We start from the raw sequence: 13,679 nt of genomic DNA on the forward strand, positions 1-13,679 counted from the left end.
CGTCATTCGGATGTCATTTCTTAAAATAGGCGTAACTTTCTCATACGGACTCGGAATCAGGCAAATGATATATCCACGGACATCTACAGAAAATGTTACATCCGATTCTCCGCAGCTCTCGCCCAAGGAGCGGCACAACACGAGGGACGCAGCGGCGCGAGTCAAAAGAGGGGAGAGAGAGACGACAAAAAGGAGGGATGCAACACGAGGACTTCCCAGGAGGTCACCCATCCTAGTACTACTCTCGCCCAAGCACGCTTAACTTCGGAGTTCTGATGGGATCCGGTGCTTTAGTGCTGGTATGATCGCATCCGATATGTCTAGGCGTCATTCGGATGTCATTTCTTAAAATAGGCGTAACTTTCTCATACGGACTCGGAATCAGGCAAATGATATATCCACGGACATCTACAGAAAATGTTACATCCGATTCTCCGCAGCTCTCGCCCAAGGAGCGGCACAACACGAGGGACGCAGCGGCGCGAGTCAAAAGAGGGGAGAGAGAGACGACAAAAAGGAGGGATGCAACACGAGGACTTCCCAGGAGGTCACCCATCCTAGTACTACTCTCGCCCAAGCACGCTTAACTTCGGAGTTCTGATGGGATCCGGTGCTTTAGTGCTGGTATGATCGCATCCGATATGTCTAGGCGTCATTCGGATGTCATTTCTTAAAATAGGCGTAACTTTCTCATACGGACTCGGAATCAGGCAAATGATATATCCACGGACATCTACAGAAAATGTTACATCCGATTCTCCGCAGCTCTCGCCCAAGGAGCGGCACAACACGAGGGACGCAGCGGCGCGAGTCAAAAGAGGGGAGAGAGAGACGACAAAAAGGAGGGATGCAACACGAGGACTTCCCAGGAGGTCACCCATCCTAGTACTACTCTCGCCCAAGCACGCTTAACTTCGGAGTTCTGATGGGATCCGGTGCTTTAGTGCTGGTATGATCGCATCCGATATGTCTAGGCGTCATTCGGATGTCATTTCTTAAAATAGGAGTAACTTTCTCATACGGACTCGGAATCCGGCAAATGATATATCCCACGGACATCTACAGAAAATGTTACATCCGATTCTCCGCAGCTCTCGCCCAAGGAGCGGCACAACACGAGGGACGCAGAAAAGGAGGGATGCAACACGAGGACTTCCCAGGAGGTCACCCATCCTAGTATACTCTCGCCCAAGGCACGCTTAACTTCGGAGTCTTCTGATGGGATCCGGTTGCTTTAGTGCTGGTATGATCGCATCCGATATATGTCTAGGCGTCATTGGATTGTCATTTCTTAAAATAGGCGTAACTTTCTCATACGGACTCGGGAATCAGGCAAATGATATATCCACGGACATCTACAGAAAATGTTACATCGATTCTCCGCAGCTCTCGGCCCAAGGAGCGGCACAACACGAGGGACGCAGGAAAGGGAGAGACGACAAAATAGGAGGATGCAACACGAGGACTTCCCAGGAGGTCACCCATCCTAGTACTACTCTCGCCCAAGCACGCTTAACTTCGGAGTTCTGATGGGATCCGGTGCTTTAGTGCTGGTATGATCGCATCCGATATGTCTAGCGTCATTCGGATGTCATTTCTTAAAATAGGCGTAACTTTCTCATACGGACTCGGAATCAGGCAAATGATATATCCACGGACATCTACAGAAAATGTACATCCGATTCTCCGCAAGCTCTCGCCAAGGAGCGGCAAACACGAGGGACGCAGAAACAGACAGAAACGGAGGGATGCAACACGAGGACTTCCCAGGAGGTCACCCATCCTAGTACTACTCTCGCCCAAGCACGCTTAACTTCGGAGTTCTGATGGGATCCGGTTGCTTTAGTGCTGGTATGATCGCATCCGATATGTCTAGGCGTCATTCGGATGTCATTTCTTACAATAGGCGTAACTTTCTCATACGGACTCGGAATCAGGCAAATGATATATCCACGGACATCTACAGAAAATGTTACATCCGATTCTCCGCAGCTCTCGCCCCAAGGAGCGGCACAACACGAGGGACGCAGAAAAGGAGGGATGCAACACGAGGACTTCCCAGGAGGTCACCCATCCTAGTACTACTCTCGCCCAAGCACGCTTAACTTCGGAGTTCTGATGGGATCCGGTGCTTTAGTGCTGGTATGATCGCATCCGATATGTCTAGGCGTCATTCGGATGTCATTTCTTAAAATAGGCGTAACTTTCTCATACGGACTCGGAATCAGGGCAAATGATATATCCACGGACATCTACAGAAAATGTTACATCCGATTCTCCGCAGCTCTCGCCCAAGGAGCGGCACAACACGAGGGACGCAAGAAAAGGAGGGATGCAACACGAGGACTTCCCAGGAGGTCACCCATCCTAGTACTACTCTCGCCCAAGCACGCTTAACTTCGGAGTTCTGATGGGATCCGGTTGCTTTAGTGCTGGTATGATCGCATCCGATATGTCTAGGCGTCATTCGGATGTCATTCTTAAAATAGGCGTAACTTTCTCATCCGGACTCGGAATCAGGCAAATGATATATCCACGGACATCTACAGAAAATGTTACATCCGATTCTCCGCAGCTCTCGCCCAAGGAGCGGCACAACACGAGGGACGCAGAAAAGGAGGGATGCAACACGGAGGACTTCCCAGGAGGTCACCCCATCCTAGTACTACTCTCGCCCAAGCACGCTTAACTTCGGAGTTCTGATGGGATCCGGTTGCTTTAGTGCTGGTATGATCGCATCCGATATGTCTAGGCGTCATTCGGATGTCATTTCTTAAATAGGCGTAACTTTCTCATACGGACTCGGAATCAGGCAAATGATATATCCACGGACATCTACAGAAAATGTTACATCCGATTCTCCGCAGCTCTCGCCCAAGGAGCGGCACAACACGAGGGCCAGCGGCGCGAGTCAAAGAGGGGAGAGAGAGACGACAAAAGGAGGATGCAACACGAGGACTTCCCAGGAGGTCACCCATCCTAGTACTACTCTCGCCCAAGCACGCTTAACTTCGGAGTTCTGATGGGATTCCGGTTGCTTTAGTGCTGGTATGATCGCATCCGATATGTCTAGGCGTCATTCGGATGTCATTTCTTAAAATAGGCGTAACTTTCTCATACGGACTCGGAATCAGGCAAATGATATATCCACGGACATCTACAGAAAATGTTACATCCGATTCTCCGCAGCTCTCGCCCAAGGAGCGGCACAAACACGAGGGACGCAGAAAAGGAGGGATGCAACACGAGGACCTTCCAGGAGGTCACCCATCCTAGTACTACTCTCGCCCAAGCACGCTTAACTTCGGAGTTCTGATGGGATCCGGTGCTTTAGTGCTGGTATGATCGCATCCGATATGTCTAGGGTCATTCGGATGTCCATTTCTTTAAAATAGGCGTAACTTTTCTCATACGGACTCGGAATCAGGCAACTGATATATCCACGGACATCTAAGAAAATGTTACATCCGATTCTCCGCAGCTCTCGCCCAAGGAGCGGCCACAACACGAGGGACGCAGAAAAGGAGGGATGCAACACGAGGACTTCCCAGGAGGTCACCCATCCTAGTACTACTCTCGCCCAAGCACGCTTAACTTCGGAGTTCTGATGGGATCCGGTGCTTTAGTGCTGGTATGATCGCATCCGATATGTCTAGGCGTCATTCGGATGTCATCTTCTTAAAATAGGCGTAACTTTCTCATACGGACTCGGAATCAGGCAAATGATATATCCACGGACATCTACAGAAAATGTTACATCCGATTCTCCGCAGCTCTCGCCCAAGGAGCGGCACAACACGAGGGACGCCAGAAAAGGAGGGATTGCAACACGAGGACTTCCCAGGAGGTCACCCATCCTAGTACTACTCTCGCCAAGCACGCCTTAACTTCGGAGTTCTGATGGGATCCGGTCTTTGCTTTAGTGCTGGTATGATCGCATCCGATATGTCTAGGCGTCATTCGGATGTCATTTCTTAAAATAGGCTAACTTTCTCATACGGACTCGGAATCAGGCAAAGATATATCCACGGACATCTACAGAAAATGTTACATCCGATTCTCCGCAGCTCTCGCCCAGGAGCGGCCACAACACGAGGGACGCAGAAAAGGAGGGATGCAACACGAGGACTTCCCAGGAGGTCAACCATCCTAGTACTACTCTCGCCCAGCACGCTTAACTATCGGAGTTCTGATGGGATCCGGTGCTTTAGTGCTGGTATGATCGCATCCGATATGTCTAGGCGTCATTCGGATGTCATTTCTTAAAATAGGCGTAACTTTCTCATACGGACTCGGAATCAGGCAAATGATATATCAACGGACATCTACAGAAAATGTTACATCCGATTCTCCGCAGCTCTCGCCCAAGGAGCGGCACAACACGAGGGACGCAGAAGAAAAGGAGGATTGCAACACGAGGACTTCCCAGGAGGTCACCCATCCTAGTACTACTCTCGCCCAAGCACGCTTAACTTCGGAGTTCTGATGGGATCCGGTTTGCTTTAGTGCTGGTATGATCGCATCCGAGATGTCTAGGCGTCATTCGGATGTCATTTTCTAAAATAGGCGTAACTTTCTCATACGGACTCGGAATCAGGCAAAATGATATATCCACGGACATCTACAGAAATGTTACATCCGATTCTCCGCAGCTCTCGCCCAAGGAGCGGCACAACACGAGGGACGCAGAAGAAAGGAGGGATGCAACACGAGGACTTCCCAGGAGGTCACCCATCCTAGTACTACTCTCGCCCAAGCACGCTTTAACTTCGGAGTTCTGATGGGATCCGGTGCTTGCTTTAGTGCTGGTATGATCGCATCCGATATGTCTAGGCGTCATTCGGATGTCATTTCTTAAAATAGGCGTAACTTTCTCATACGGACTCGGAATCAGGCAAATGATATATCCACGGACATCTACAGAAAATGTTACATCCGATTCTCCGCAGCTCTCGCCCAAGGAGCGGCACAACACGAGGGACGCAGAAAAGGAGGGATGCAACCCGAGGACTTCCCAGGAGGTCACCCATCCTAGTACTACTCTCGCCCAAGCACGCTTAACTTCGGAGTTCTGATGGGATCCGGTGCTTTAGTGCTGGTATGATCGCATCCGATATGTTCTAGGCGTCATTCGGATGTTCATTTCTTAAAATAGGCGTAACTTTCTCATACGGACTCGGAATCAGGCAAATGATATATCCACGGACATCTACAGAAAATGTTACATCCGATTCTCCGCAGCTCTCGCCCAAGGAGCGGCACAACACGAGGGACGCAGAAAAAGGAGGGATGCAACACGAGGACTTCCAGGAGGTCACCCATCCTAGTACTACTCTCGCCCAAGCACGCTTAACTTCGGAGTTCTGATGGGATCCGGTGCTTTTAGTGCTGGTATGATCGCATCCGATATGTTAGGCGTCATTCGGATGTCATTCTTAAAATAGGCGTAACTTTCTCATACGGACTCGGAATCAGGCAAATGATATATCCCCGGACATCTACAGAAAATGTTACATCCGATTCTCCGCAGCTCTCGCCCAAGGAGCGGCACAACACGAGGGACGCAGAAAAGGAGGGATGCAACACGAGGACTTCCCAGGAGGGTCACCCATCCTAGTACTACTCTCGCCCAAGCACGCTAACTTCGGAGTTCTGATGGGATCCGGTGCTTTAGTGCTGGTATGATCGCATCCGATATGTCTAGGCGTCATTCGGATGTCATTTCTTAAAATAGGCGTAACTTTCTCATACGGACTCGGAATCAGGCAAATGATATATCCACGGACATCTACAGAAATGTTACATCCGATTCTCCGCAGCTCTCGCCCAAGGAGCGGCACAACACGAGGGACGCAGAAAAGGAAGGGATGCAACACGAGGACTTCCCAGGAGGTCACCCATCCTAGTACTACTCTCGCCCAAGCACGCTTAACTTCGGAGTTCTGATGGGATCCGGTGCTTTAGTGCTGGTATGATCGCATCCGATATGTCTAGGCGTCATTCGGATGTCATTTCTTAAAATAGGCGTAACTTTCTCATACGGACTCGGAATCAGGCAAATGATATATCCACGGACATCTACAGAAAATGTTACATCCGATTCTCCGCAGCTCTCGCCCAAGGAGCGGCACAACACGAGGGACGCAGAAAGAAGAAAAGGAGGGATGCAAACACGAGGACTTCCCAGGAGGTCACCCATCCTAGTACTACTCTCGCCCAAGCACGCTTAACTTCGGAGTTCTGATGGGATCCGGTGCTTTAGTGCTGGTATGATCGCATCCGATATGTCTAGGCGTCATTCGGATGTCATTTCTTAAAATAGGCGTAACTTTCTCATACGGACTCGGAATCAGGCAAATGATATATCCACGGACATCTACAGAAAATGTTACATCCGATTCTCCGCAGCTCTCGCCCAAGGAGCGGCACAACACGAGGGACGCAGAAAAGGAGGGGAGGATGCAACACGAGGACTTCCAGGAGGTCACCCATCCTAGTACTACTCTCGCCCAAGCACGCTTAACTTCGGAGTTCTGATGGGATCCGGTGCTTTAGTGCTGGTTATGATCGCATCCGATATGTCTAGGCGTCATTCGGATGTCATTTCTTAAAATAGGCGTAACTTTCTCATACGGACTCGGAATCAGGCAAATGATATATCCACGGACATCTACAGAAAAATGTTACATCCGATTCTCCGCAGCTCTCGCCCAAGGAGCGGCACAACACGAGGGACGCAGAAGAAAAGGAGGGATGCAACACGAGGACTTACCAGGAGGTCACCCCATCCTAGTACTACTCTCGCCCAAGCACGCTTAACTTCGGAGTTCTGATGGGATCCGGTGCTTTAGTGCTGGTATGATCGCATCCGATATGTCTAGGCGTCATTCGGATGTCATTTCTTAAAATAGGCGTAACTTTCTCATACGGACTCGGAATCAGGCAAATGATATATCCACGGACATCTACAGAAAATGTTACATCCGATTCTCCGCAGCTCTCGCCCAAGGAGCGGCACAACACGAGGGACGCAGAAAGAAAGGAGGGATGCAACACGAGGACTTCCCAGGAGGGTCACCCATCCTAGTACTACTCTCGCCCAAGCACGCTTAACTCGGAGTTCTGATGGGATCCGGTGCTTTTAGTGCTGGTATGATCGCATCCGATATGTCTAGGCGTCATTCGGATGTCATTCTTAAAATAGGCGTAACTTTCTCATACGGACTCGGAATCAGGCAAATGATATATCCACGGACATCTACAGAAAATGTTACATCCGATTCTCCGCAGCTCTCGCCCAAGGAGCGGCACAACACGAGGGACGCAGAGAAAAGGAGGGATGCAACACGAGGACTTCCCAGGAGGTCACCCATCCTAGTACTACTCTCGCCCAAGCACGCTTAACTTCGGAGTTCTGATGGGATCCGGTGCTTTAGTGCTGGTATGATCGCATCCGATATGTCTAGGCGTCATTCGGATGTCATTTCTTAAAATAGGCGTAACTTTCTCATACGGACTCGGAATCAGGCAAATGATATATCCACGGACATCTACAGAAAATGTTACATCCGATTCTCCGCAGCTCTCGCCCAAGGAGCGGCACAACACGAGGGACGCAGAAAAGGAGGGATGCAACACGAGGACTTCCCAGGAGGTCACCCATCCTAGTACTACTCTCGCCCAAGCACGCTTAACTTCGGAGTTCTGATGGGATCCGGTGCTTTAGTGCTGGTATGATCGCATCCGATATGTCTAGGCGTCATTCGGATGTCATTTCTTAAAATAGGCGTAACTTTCTCATACGGACTCGGAATCAGGCAAATGATATATCCACGGACATCTACAGAAAATGTTACATCCGATTCTCCGCAGCTCTCGCCCAAGGAGCGGCACAACACGAGGGACGCAGAAAAGGAGGGATGCAACACGAGGACTTCCCAGGAGGTCACCCATCCTAGTACTACTCTCGCCCAAGCACGCTTAACTTCGGAGTTCTGATGGGATCCGGTGCTTTAGTGCTGGTATGATCGCATCCGATATGTCTAGGCGTCATTCGGATGTCATTTCTTAAAATAGGCGTAACTTTCTCATACGGACTCGGAATCAGGCAAATGATATATCCACGGACATCTACAGAAAATGTTACATCCGATTCTCCGCAGCTCTCGCCCAAGGAGCGGCACAACACGAGGGACGCAGAAAAGGAGGGATTGCAACACGAGGACTTCCCAGGAGGTCACCCATCCTAGTACTACTCTCGCCCAAGCACGCTTAACTTCGGAGTTCTGATGGGATCCGGTGCTTTAGTGCTTGGTATGATCGCATCCGATATGTCTAGGCGTCATTCGGATGTCATTTCTTAAAATAGGCGTAACTTTCTCATACGGACTCGGAATCAGGCAAATGATATATCCACGGACATCTACAGAAAATGTTACATCCGATTCTCCGCAGCTCTCGCCCAAGGAGCGGCACAACACGAGGGACGCAGAAAAGGAGGGATGCAACACGAGGACTTCCCAGGAGGTCACCCATCCTAGTACTACTCTCGCCCAAGCACGCTTAACTTCGGAGTTCTGATGGGATCCGGTGCTTTAGTGCTGGTATGATCGCATCCGATATGTCTAGGCGTCATTCGGATGTCATTTCTTAAAATAGGCGTAACTTTCTCATACGGACTCGGAATCAGGCAAATGATATATCCACGGACATCTACAGAAATGTTACATCCGATTCTCCGCAGCTCTCGCCCAAGGAGCGGCACAACACGAGGGACGCAGAAAAGGAGGGATTGCAACACGAGGACTTCCCAGGAGGTCACCCATCCTAGTACTACTCTCGCCCAAGCACGCTTAACTTCGGAGTTCTGATGGGATCCGGTGCTTTAGTGCTGGTATGATCGCATCCGATATGTCTAGGCGTCATTCGGATGTCATTTCTTAAAATAGGCGTAACTTTCTCATACGGACTCGGAATCAGGCAAATGATATATCCACGGACATCTACAGAAAATGTTACATCCGATTCTCCGCAGCTCTCGCCCAAGGAGCGGCACAACACGAGGGACGCAGAAAAGGAGGGATGCAACACGAGGACTTCCCAGGAGGTCACCCATCCTAGTACTACTCTCGCCCAAGCACGCTTAACTTCGGAGTTCTGATGGGATCCGGTGCTTTAGTGCTGGTATGATCGCATCCGATATGTCTAGGCGTCATTCGGATGTCATTTCTTAAAATAGGCGTAACTTTCTCATACGGACTCGGAATCAGGCAAATGATATATCCACGGACATCTACAGAAAATGTTACATCCGATTCTCCGCAGCTCTCGCCCAAGGAGCGGCACAACACGAGGGACGCAGAAAAGGAGGGATGCAACACGAGGACTTCCCAGGAGGTCACCCATCCTAGTACTACTCTCGCCCAAGCACGCTTAACTTCGGAGTTCTGATGGGATCCGGTGCTTTAGTGCTGGTATGATCGCATCCGATATGTCTAGGCGTCATTCGGATGTCATTTCTTAAAATAGGCGTAACTTTCTCATACGGACTCGGAATCAGGCAAATGATATATCCACGGACATCTACAGAAAATGTTACATCCGATTCTCCGCAGCTCTCGCCCAAGGAGCGGCACAACACGAGGGACGCAGAAAAGGAGGGATGCAACACGAGGACTTCCCAGGAGGTCACCCATCCTAGTACTACTCTCGCCCAAGCACGCTTAACTTCGGAGTTCTGATGGGATCCGGTGCTTTAGTGCTGGTATGATCGCATCCGATATGTCTAGGCGTCATTCGGATGTCATTTCTTAAAATAGGCGTAACTTTCTCATACGGACTCGGAATCAGGCAAATGATATATCCACGGACATCTACAGAAAATGTTACATCCGATTCTCCGCAGCTCTCGCCCAAGGAGCGGCACAACACGAGGGACGCAGAAAAAGGAGGGATGCAACACGAGGACTTCCCAGGAGGTCACCCATCCTAGTACTACTCTCGCCCAAGCACGCTTAACTTCGGAGTTCTGATGGGATCCGGTGCTTTAGTGCTGGTATGATCGCATCCGATATGTCTAGGCGTCATTCGGATGTCATTTCTTAAAATAGGCGTAACTTTCTCATACGGACTCGGAATCAGGCAAATGATATATCCACGGACATCTACAGAAAATGTTACATCCGATTCTCCGCAGCTCTCGCCCAAGGAGCGGCACAACACGAGGGACGCAGAAAAGGAGGGATGCAACACGAGGACTTCCCAGGAGGTCACCCATCCTAGTACTACTCTCGCCCAAGCACGCTTAACTTCGGAGTTCTGATGGGATCCGGTGCTTTAGTGCTGGTATGATCGCATCCGATATGTCTAGGCGTCATTCGGATGTCATTTCTTAAAATAGGCGTAACTTTCTCATACGGACTCGGAATCAGGCAAATGATATATCCACGGACATCTACAGAAAATGTTACATCCGATTCTCCGCAGCTCTCGCCCAAGGAGCGGCACAACACGAGGGACGCAGAAAAAGGAGGATGCAACACGAGGACTTCCCAGGAGGTCACCCATCCTAGTACTACTCTCGCCCAAGCACGCTTAACTTCGGAGTTCTGATGGGATCCGGTGCTTTAGTGCTGGTATGATCGCATCCGATATGTCTAGGCGTCATTCGGATGTCATTTCTTAAAATAGGCGTAACTTTCTCATACGGACTCGGAATCAGGCAAATGATATATCCACGGACATCTACAGAAAATGTTACATCCGATTCTCCGCAGCTCTCGCCCAAGGAGCGGCACAACACGAGGGACGCAGAAAAGGAGGGATGCAACACGAGGACTTCCCAGGAGGTCACCCATCCTAGTACTACTCTCGCCCCAGCACGCTTAACTTCGGAGTTCTGATGGGATCCGGTGCTTTAGTGCTGGTATGATCGCATCCGATATGTCTAGGCGTCATTCGGATGTCATTTCTTAAAATAGGCGTAACTTTCTCATACGGACTCGGAATCAGGCAAATGATATATCCACGGACATCTACAGAAAATGTTACATCCGATTCTCCGCAGCTCTCGCCCAAGGAGCGGCACAACACGAGGGACGCAGAAAAGGAGGGATGCAACACGAGGACTTCCCAGGAGGTCACCCATCCTAGTACTACTCTCGCCCAAGCACGCTTAACTTCGGAGTTCTGATGGGATCCGGTGCTTTAGTGCTGGTATGATCGCATCCGATATGTCTAGGCGTCATTCGGATGTCATTTCTTAAAATAGGCGTAACTTTCTCATACGGACTCGGAATCAGGCAAATGATATATCCACGGACATCTACAGAAAATGTTACATCCGATTCTCCGCAGCTCTCGCCCAAGGAGCGGCACAACACGAGGGACGCAGAAAAGGAGGGATGCAACACGAGGACTTCCCAGGAGGTCACCCATCCTAGTACTACTCTCGCCCAAGCACGCTTAACTTCGGAGTTCTGATGGGATCCGGTTGCTTTAGTGCTGGTATGATCGCATCCGATATGTCTAGGCGTCATTCGGATGTCATTTCTTAAAATAGGCGTAACTTTCTCATACGGACTCGGAATCAGGCAAATGATATATCCACGGACATCTACAGAAAATGTTACATCCGATTCTCCGCAGCTCTCGCCCAAGGAGCGGCACAACACGAGGGACGCAGAAAAGGAGGGATGCAACACGAGGACTTCCCAGGAGGTCACCCATCCTAGTACTACTCTCGCCCAAGCACGCTTAACTTCGGAGTTCTGATGGGATCCGGTGCTTTAGTGCTGGTATGATCGCATCCGATATGTCTAGGCGTCATTCGGATGTCATTTCTTAAAATAGGCGTAACTTTCTCATACGGACTCGGAATCAGGCAAATGATATATCCACGGACATCTACAGAAAATGTTACATCCGATTCTCCGCAGCTCTCGCCCAAGGAGCGGCACAACACGAGGGACGCAGAAAAGGAGGGATGCAACACGAGGACTTCCCAGGAGGTCACCCATCCTAGTACTACTCTCGCCCAAGCACGCTTAACTTCGGAGTTCTGATGGGATCCGGTGCTTTAGTGCTGGTATGATCGCATCCGATATGTCTAGGCGTCATTCGGATGTCATTTCTTAAAATAGGCGTAACTTTCTCATACGGACTCGGAATCAGGCAAATGATATATCCACGGACATCTACAGAAAATGTTACATCCGATTCTCCGCAGCTCTCGCCCAAGGAGCGGCACAACACGAGGGACGCAGAAAAGGAGGGATGCAACACGAGGACTTCCCAGGAGGTCACCCATCCTAGTACTACTCTCGCCCAAGCACGCTTAACTTCGGAGTTCTGATGGGATCCGGTGCTTTAGTGCTGGTATGATCGCATCCGATATGTCTAGGCGTCATTCGGATGTCATTTCTTAAAATAGGCGTAACTTTCTCATACGGACTCGGAATCAGGCAAATGATATATCCACGGACATCTACAGAAAATGTTACATCCGATTCTCCGCAGCTCTCGCCCAAGGAGCGGCACAACACGAGGGACGCAGAAAAGGAGGGATGCAACACGAGGACTTCCCAGGAGGTCACCCATCCTAGTACTACTCTCGCCCAAGCACGCTTAACTTCGGAGTTCTGATGGGATCCGGTGCTTTAGTGCTGGTATGATCGCATCCGATATGTCTAGGCGTCATTCGGATGTCATTTCTTAAAATAGGCGTAACTTTCTCATACGGACTCGGAATCAGGCAAATGATATATCCACGGACATCTACAGAAAATGTTACATCCGATTCTCCGCAGCTCTCGCCCAAGGAGCGGCACAACACGAGGGACGCAGAAAAGGAGGGATGCAACACGAGGACTTCCCAGGAGGTCACCCATCCTAGTACTACTCTCGCCCAAGCACGCTTAACTTCGGAGTTCTGATGGGATCCGGTGCTTTAGTGCTGGTATGATCGCATCCGATATGTCTAGGCGTCATTCGGATGTCATTTCTTAAAATAGGCGTAACTTTCTCATACGGACTCGGAATCAGGCAAATGATATATCCACGGACATCTACAGAAAATGTTACATCCGATTCTCCGCAGCTCTCGCCCAAGGAGCGGCACAACACGAGGGACGCAGAAAAGGAGGGATGCAACACGAGGACTTCCCAGGAGGTCACCCATCCTAGTACTACTCTCGCCCAAGCACGCTTAACTTCGGAGTTCTGATGGGATCCGGTGCTTTAGTGCTGGTATGATCGCATCCGATATGTCTAGGCGTCATTCGGATGTCATTTCTTAAAATAGGCGTAACTTTCTCATACGGACTCGGAATCAGGCAAATGATATATCCACGGACATCTACAGAAAATGTTACATCCGATTCTCCGCAGCTCTCGCCCAAGGAGCGGCACAACACGAGGGACGCAGAAAAGGAGGGATGCAACACGAGGACTTCCCAGGAGGTCACCCATCCTAGTACTACTCTCGCCCAAGCACGCTTAACTTCGGAGTTCTGATGGGATCCGGTGCTTTAGTGCTGGTATGATCGCATCCGATATGTCTAGGCGTCATTCGGATGTCATTTCTTAAAATAGGCGTAACTTTCTCATACGGACTCGGAATCAGGCAAATGATATATCCACGGACATCTACAGAAAATGTTACATCCGATTCTCCGCAGCTC

At 50.0% G+C, this 13,679-nt stretch overlaps 46 non-coding genes across 46 annotated transcripts; all 46 read right to left on the reverse strand.

The window, feature by feature from the left end:
• Window positions 1-194: 194 nt before the first annotated feature.
• LOC127759126 (5S ribosomal RNA) lies at window positions 195-313 on the reverse strand. Its single transcript, XR_008014441.1, has one exon. It is a non-coding gene; the product is annotated as a 5S ribosomal RNA (ribosomal RNA).
• A 206-nt stretch (window positions 314-519) lies between these two features.
• LOC127759127 (5S ribosomal RNA) lies at window positions 520-638 on the reverse strand. The gene has a single exon (XR_008014442.1). It is a non-coding gene; the product is annotated as a 5S ribosomal RNA (ribosomal RNA).
• A 206-nt stretch (window positions 639-844) lies between these two features.
• LOC127759128 (5S ribosomal RNA) lies at window positions 845-963 on the reverse strand. The gene has a single exon (XR_008014443.1). It is a non-coding gene; the product is annotated as a 5S ribosomal RNA (ribosomal RNA).
• A 172-nt stretch (window positions 964-1,135) lies between these two features.
• On the reverse strand, window positions 1,136-1,257 carry LOC127758662 (5S ribosomal RNA). Its single transcript, XR_008014014.1, has one exon. It is a non-coding gene; the product is annotated as a 5S ribosomal RNA (ribosomal RNA).
• Window positions 1,258-1,448: 191 nt separating this feature from the next.
• On the reverse strand, window positions 1,449-1,567 carry LOC127758514 (5S ribosomal RNA). The gene has a single exon (XR_008013878.1). It is a non-coding gene; the product is annotated as a 5S ribosomal RNA (ribosomal RNA).
• A 178-nt stretch (window positions 1,568-1,745) lies between these two features.
• On the reverse strand, window positions 1,746-1,865 carry LOC127758552 (5S ribosomal RNA). The gene has a single exon (XR_008013914.1). It is a non-coding gene; the product is annotated as a 5S ribosomal RNA (ribosomal RNA).
• A 172-nt stretch (window positions 1,866-2,037) lies between these two features.
• On the reverse strand, window positions 2,038-2,156 carry LOC127759130 (5S ribosomal RNA). Its single transcript, XR_008014445.1, has one exon. It is a non-coding gene; the product is annotated as a 5S ribosomal RNA (ribosomal RNA).
• Window positions 2,157-2,329: 173 nt separating this feature from the next.
• On the reverse strand, window positions 2,330-2,449 carry LOC127758553 (5S ribosomal RNA). The gene has a single exon (XR_008013915.1). It is a non-coding gene; the product is annotated as a 5S ribosomal RNA (ribosomal RNA).
• Window positions 2,450-2,619: 170 nt separating this feature from the next.
• On the reverse strand, window positions 2,620-2,741 carry LOC127758643 (5S ribosomal RNA). Its single transcript, XR_008013999.1, has one exon. It is a non-coding gene; the product is annotated as a 5S ribosomal RNA (ribosomal RNA).
• A 200-nt stretch (window positions 2,742-2,941) lies between these two features.
• Window positions 2,942-3,062, reverse strand: LOC127758622 (5S ribosomal RNA). Its single transcript, XR_008013978.1, has one exon. It is a non-coding gene; the product is annotated as a 5S ribosomal RNA (ribosomal RNA).
• Window positions 3,063-3,234: 172 nt separating this feature from the next.
• Window positions 3,235-3,353, reverse strand: LOC127758546 (5S ribosomal RNA). The gene has a single exon (XR_008013908.1). It is a non-coding gene; the product is annotated as a 5S ribosomal RNA (ribosomal RNA).
• Window positions 3,354-3,526: 173 nt separating this feature from the next.
• On the reverse strand, window positions 3,527-3,645 carry LOC127759131 (5S ribosomal RNA). Its single transcript, XR_008014446.1, has one exon. It is a non-coding gene; the product is annotated as a 5S ribosomal RNA (ribosomal RNA).
• A 174-nt stretch (window positions 3,646-3,819) lies between these two features.
• Window positions 3,820-3,942, reverse strand: LOC127758660 (5S ribosomal RNA). Its single transcript, XR_008014013.1, has one exon. It is a non-coding gene; the product is annotated as a 5S ribosomal RNA (ribosomal RNA).
• A 169-nt stretch (window positions 3,943-4,111) lies between these two features.
• LOC127758639 (5S ribosomal RNA) lies at window positions 4,112-4,230 on the reverse strand. The gene has a single exon (XR_008013995.1). It is a non-coding gene; the product is annotated as a 5S ribosomal RNA (ribosomal RNA).
• A 174-nt stretch (window positions 4,231-4,404) lies between these two features.
• Window positions 4,405-4,525, reverse strand: LOC127758606 (5S ribosomal RNA). Its single transcript, XR_008013963.1, has one exon. It is a non-coding gene; the product is annotated as a 5S ribosomal RNA (ribosomal RNA).
• Window positions 4,526-4,698: 173 nt separating this feature from the next.
• LOC127758628 (5S ribosomal RNA) lies at window positions 4,699-4,822 on the reverse strand. The gene has a single exon (XR_008013984.1). It is a non-coding gene; the product is annotated as a 5S ribosomal RNA (ribosomal RNA).
• A 171-nt stretch (window positions 4,823-4,993) lies between these two features.
• On the reverse strand, window positions 4,994-5,112 carry LOC127758520 (5S ribosomal RNA). The gene has a single exon (XR_008013884.1). It is a non-coding gene; the product is annotated as a 5S ribosomal RNA (ribosomal RNA).
• A 174-nt stretch (window positions 5,113-5,286) lies between these two features.
• Window positions 5,287-5,405, reverse strand: LOC127758615 (5S ribosomal RNA). Its single transcript, XR_008013972.1, has one exon. It is a non-coding gene; the product is annotated as a 5S ribosomal RNA (ribosomal RNA).
• Window positions 5,406-5,574: 169 nt separating this feature from the next.
• LOC127758638 (5S ribosomal RNA) lies at window positions 5,575-5,693 on the reverse strand. Its single transcript, XR_008013994.1, has one exon. It is a non-coding gene; the product is annotated as a 5S ribosomal RNA (ribosomal RNA).
• Window positions 5,694-5,864: 171 nt separating this feature from the next.
• On the reverse strand, window positions 5,865-5,983 carry LOC127759133 (5S ribosomal RNA). Its single transcript, XR_008014447.1, has one exon. It is a non-coding gene; the product is annotated as a 5S ribosomal RNA (ribosomal RNA).
• Window positions 5,984-6,161: 178 nt separating this feature from the next.
• Window positions 6,162-6,281, reverse strand: LOC127758530 (5S ribosomal RNA). The gene has a single exon (XR_008013893.1). It is a non-coding gene; the product is annotated as a 5S ribosomal RNA (ribosomal RNA).
• Window positions 6,282-6,456: 175 nt separating this feature from the next.
• On the reverse strand, window positions 6,457-6,575 carry LOC127758632 (5S ribosomal RNA). Its single transcript, XR_008013988.1, has one exon. It is a non-coding gene; the product is annotated as a 5S ribosomal RNA (ribosomal RNA).
• A 175-nt stretch (window positions 6,576-6,750) lies between these two features.
• Window positions 6,751-6,870, reverse strand: LOC127758626 (5S ribosomal RNA). The gene has a single exon (XR_008013982.1). It is a non-coding gene; the product is annotated as a 5S ribosomal RNA (ribosomal RNA).
• A 174-nt stretch (window positions 6,871-7,044) lies between these two features.
• Window positions 7,045-7,164, reverse strand: LOC127758647 (5S ribosomal RNA). Its single transcript, XR_008014002.1, has one exon. It is a non-coding gene; the product is annotated as a 5S ribosomal RNA (ribosomal RNA).
• Window positions 7,165-7,336: 172 nt separating this feature from the next.
• On the reverse strand, window positions 7,337-7,455 carry LOC127759134 (5S ribosomal RNA). Its single transcript, XR_008014448.1, has one exon. It is a non-coding gene; the product is annotated as a 5S ribosomal RNA (ribosomal RNA).
• Window positions 7,456-7,626: 171 nt separating this feature from the next.
• Window positions 7,627-7,745, reverse strand: LOC127759135 (5S ribosomal RNA). Its single transcript, XR_008014449.1, has one exon. It is a non-coding gene; the product is annotated as a 5S ribosomal RNA (ribosomal RNA).
• Window positions 7,746-7,916: 171 nt separating this feature from the next.
• Window positions 7,917-8,035, reverse strand: LOC127759137 (5S ribosomal RNA). Its single transcript, XR_008014451.1, has one exon. It is a non-coding gene; the product is annotated as a 5S ribosomal RNA (ribosomal RNA).
• Window positions 8,036-8,207: 172 nt separating this feature from the next.
• Window positions 8,208-8,327, reverse strand: LOC127758601 (5S ribosomal RNA). The gene has a single exon (XR_008013959.1). It is a non-coding gene; the product is annotated as a 5S ribosomal RNA (ribosomal RNA).
• A 171-nt stretch (window positions 8,328-8,498) lies between these two features.
• On the reverse strand, window positions 8,499-8,617 carry LOC127759138 (5S ribosomal RNA). Its single transcript, XR_008014452.1, has one exon. It is a non-coding gene; the product is annotated as a 5S ribosomal RNA (ribosomal RNA).
• Window positions 8,618-8,788: 171 nt separating this feature from the next.
• LOC127758532 (5S ribosomal RNA) lies at window positions 8,789-8,907 on the reverse strand. Its single transcript, XR_008013895.1, has one exon. It is a non-coding gene; the product is annotated as a 5S ribosomal RNA (ribosomal RNA).
• Window positions 8,908-9,078: 171 nt separating this feature from the next.
• Window positions 9,079-9,197, reverse strand: LOC127759139 (5S ribosomal RNA). Its single transcript, XR_008014453.1, has one exon. It is a non-coding gene; the product is annotated as a 5S ribosomal RNA (ribosomal RNA).
• Window positions 9,198-9,368: 171 nt separating this feature from the next.
• LOC127759140 (5S ribosomal RNA) lies at window positions 9,369-9,487 on the reverse strand. Its single transcript, XR_008014454.1, has one exon. It is a non-coding gene; the product is annotated as a 5S ribosomal RNA (ribosomal RNA).
• A 171-nt stretch (window positions 9,488-9,658) lies between these two features.
• On the reverse strand, window positions 9,659-9,777 carry LOC127759141 (5S ribosomal RNA). Its single transcript, XR_008014455.1, has one exon. It is a non-coding gene; the product is annotated as a 5S ribosomal RNA (ribosomal RNA).
• A 172-nt stretch (window positions 9,778-9,949) lies between these two features.
• Window positions 9,950-10,068, reverse strand: LOC127759142 (5S ribosomal RNA). Its single transcript, XR_008014456.1, has one exon. It is a non-coding gene; the product is annotated as a 5S ribosomal RNA (ribosomal RNA).
• A 171-nt stretch (window positions 10,069-10,239) lies between these two features.
• LOC127759143 (5S ribosomal RNA) lies at window positions 10,240-10,358 on the reverse strand. Its single transcript, XR_008014457.1, has one exon. It is a non-coding gene; the product is annotated as a 5S ribosomal RNA (ribosomal RNA).
• Window positions 10,359-10,529: 171 nt separating this feature from the next.
• On the reverse strand, window positions 10,530-10,648 carry LOC127758516 (5S ribosomal RNA). Its single transcript, XR_008013880.1, has one exon. It is a non-coding gene; the product is annotated as a 5S ribosomal RNA (ribosomal RNA).
• A 171-nt stretch (window positions 10,649-10,819) lies between these two features.
• LOC127758518 (5S ribosomal RNA) lies at window positions 10,820-10,938 on the reverse strand. Its single transcript, XR_008013882.1, has one exon. It is a non-coding gene; the product is annotated as a 5S ribosomal RNA (ribosomal RNA).
• A 171-nt stretch (window positions 10,939-11,109) lies between these two features.
• Window positions 11,110-11,228, reverse strand: LOC127759144 (5S ribosomal RNA). The gene has a single exon (XR_008014458.1). It is a non-coding gene; the product is annotated as a 5S ribosomal RNA (ribosomal RNA).
• Window positions 11,229-11,399: 171 nt separating this feature from the next.
• On the reverse strand, window positions 11,400-11,519 carry LOC127758554 (5S ribosomal RNA). The gene has a single exon (XR_008013916.1). It is a non-coding gene; the product is annotated as a 5S ribosomal RNA (ribosomal RNA).
• Window positions 11,520-11,690: 171 nt separating this feature from the next.
• Window positions 11,691-11,809, reverse strand: LOC127759145 (5S ribosomal RNA). The gene has a single exon (XR_008014459.1). It is a non-coding gene; the product is annotated as a 5S ribosomal RNA (ribosomal RNA).
• A 171-nt stretch (window positions 11,810-11,980) lies between these two features.
• LOC127759146 (5S ribosomal RNA) lies at window positions 11,981-12,099 on the reverse strand. Its single transcript, XR_008014460.1, has one exon. It is a non-coding gene; the product is annotated as a 5S ribosomal RNA (ribosomal RNA).
• Window positions 12,100-12,270: 171 nt separating this feature from the next.
• Window positions 12,271-12,389, reverse strand: LOC127759149 (5S ribosomal RNA). The gene has a single exon (XR_008014462.1). It is a non-coding gene; the product is annotated as a 5S ribosomal RNA (ribosomal RNA).
• A 171-nt stretch (window positions 12,390-12,560) lies between these two features.
• LOC127759150 (5S ribosomal RNA) lies at window positions 12,561-12,679 on the reverse strand. The gene has a single exon (XR_008014463.1). It is a non-coding gene; the product is annotated as a 5S ribosomal RNA (ribosomal RNA).
• Window positions 12,680-12,850: 171 nt separating this feature from the next.
• Window positions 12,851-12,969, reverse strand: LOC127759151 (5S ribosomal RNA). The gene has a single exon (XR_008014464.1). It is a non-coding gene; the product is annotated as a 5S ribosomal RNA (ribosomal RNA).
• A 171-nt stretch (window positions 12,970-13,140) lies between these two features.
• On the reverse strand, window positions 13,141-13,259 carry LOC127759152 (5S ribosomal RNA). The gene has a single exon (XR_008014465.1). It is a non-coding gene; the product is annotated as a 5S ribosomal RNA (ribosomal RNA).
• A 171-nt stretch (window positions 13,260-13,430) lies between these two features.
• LOC127759153 (5S ribosomal RNA) lies at window positions 13,431-13,549 on the reverse strand. The gene has a single exon (XR_008014466.1). It is a non-coding gene; the product is annotated as a 5S ribosomal RNA (ribosomal RNA).
• Window positions 13,550-13,679: the final 130 nt, after the last annotated feature.

Source organism: Oryza glaberrima, unplaced genomic scaffold (assembly GCF_000147395.1).
Source record: "Oryza glaberrima unplaced genomic scaffold, OglaRS2 ChrUN-Ctg39, whole genome shotgun sequence".
NCBI classification, from domain to species: domain Eukaryota; kingdom Viridiplantae; phylum Streptophyta; class Magnoliopsida; order Poales; family Poaceae; genus Oryza; species Oryza glaberrima.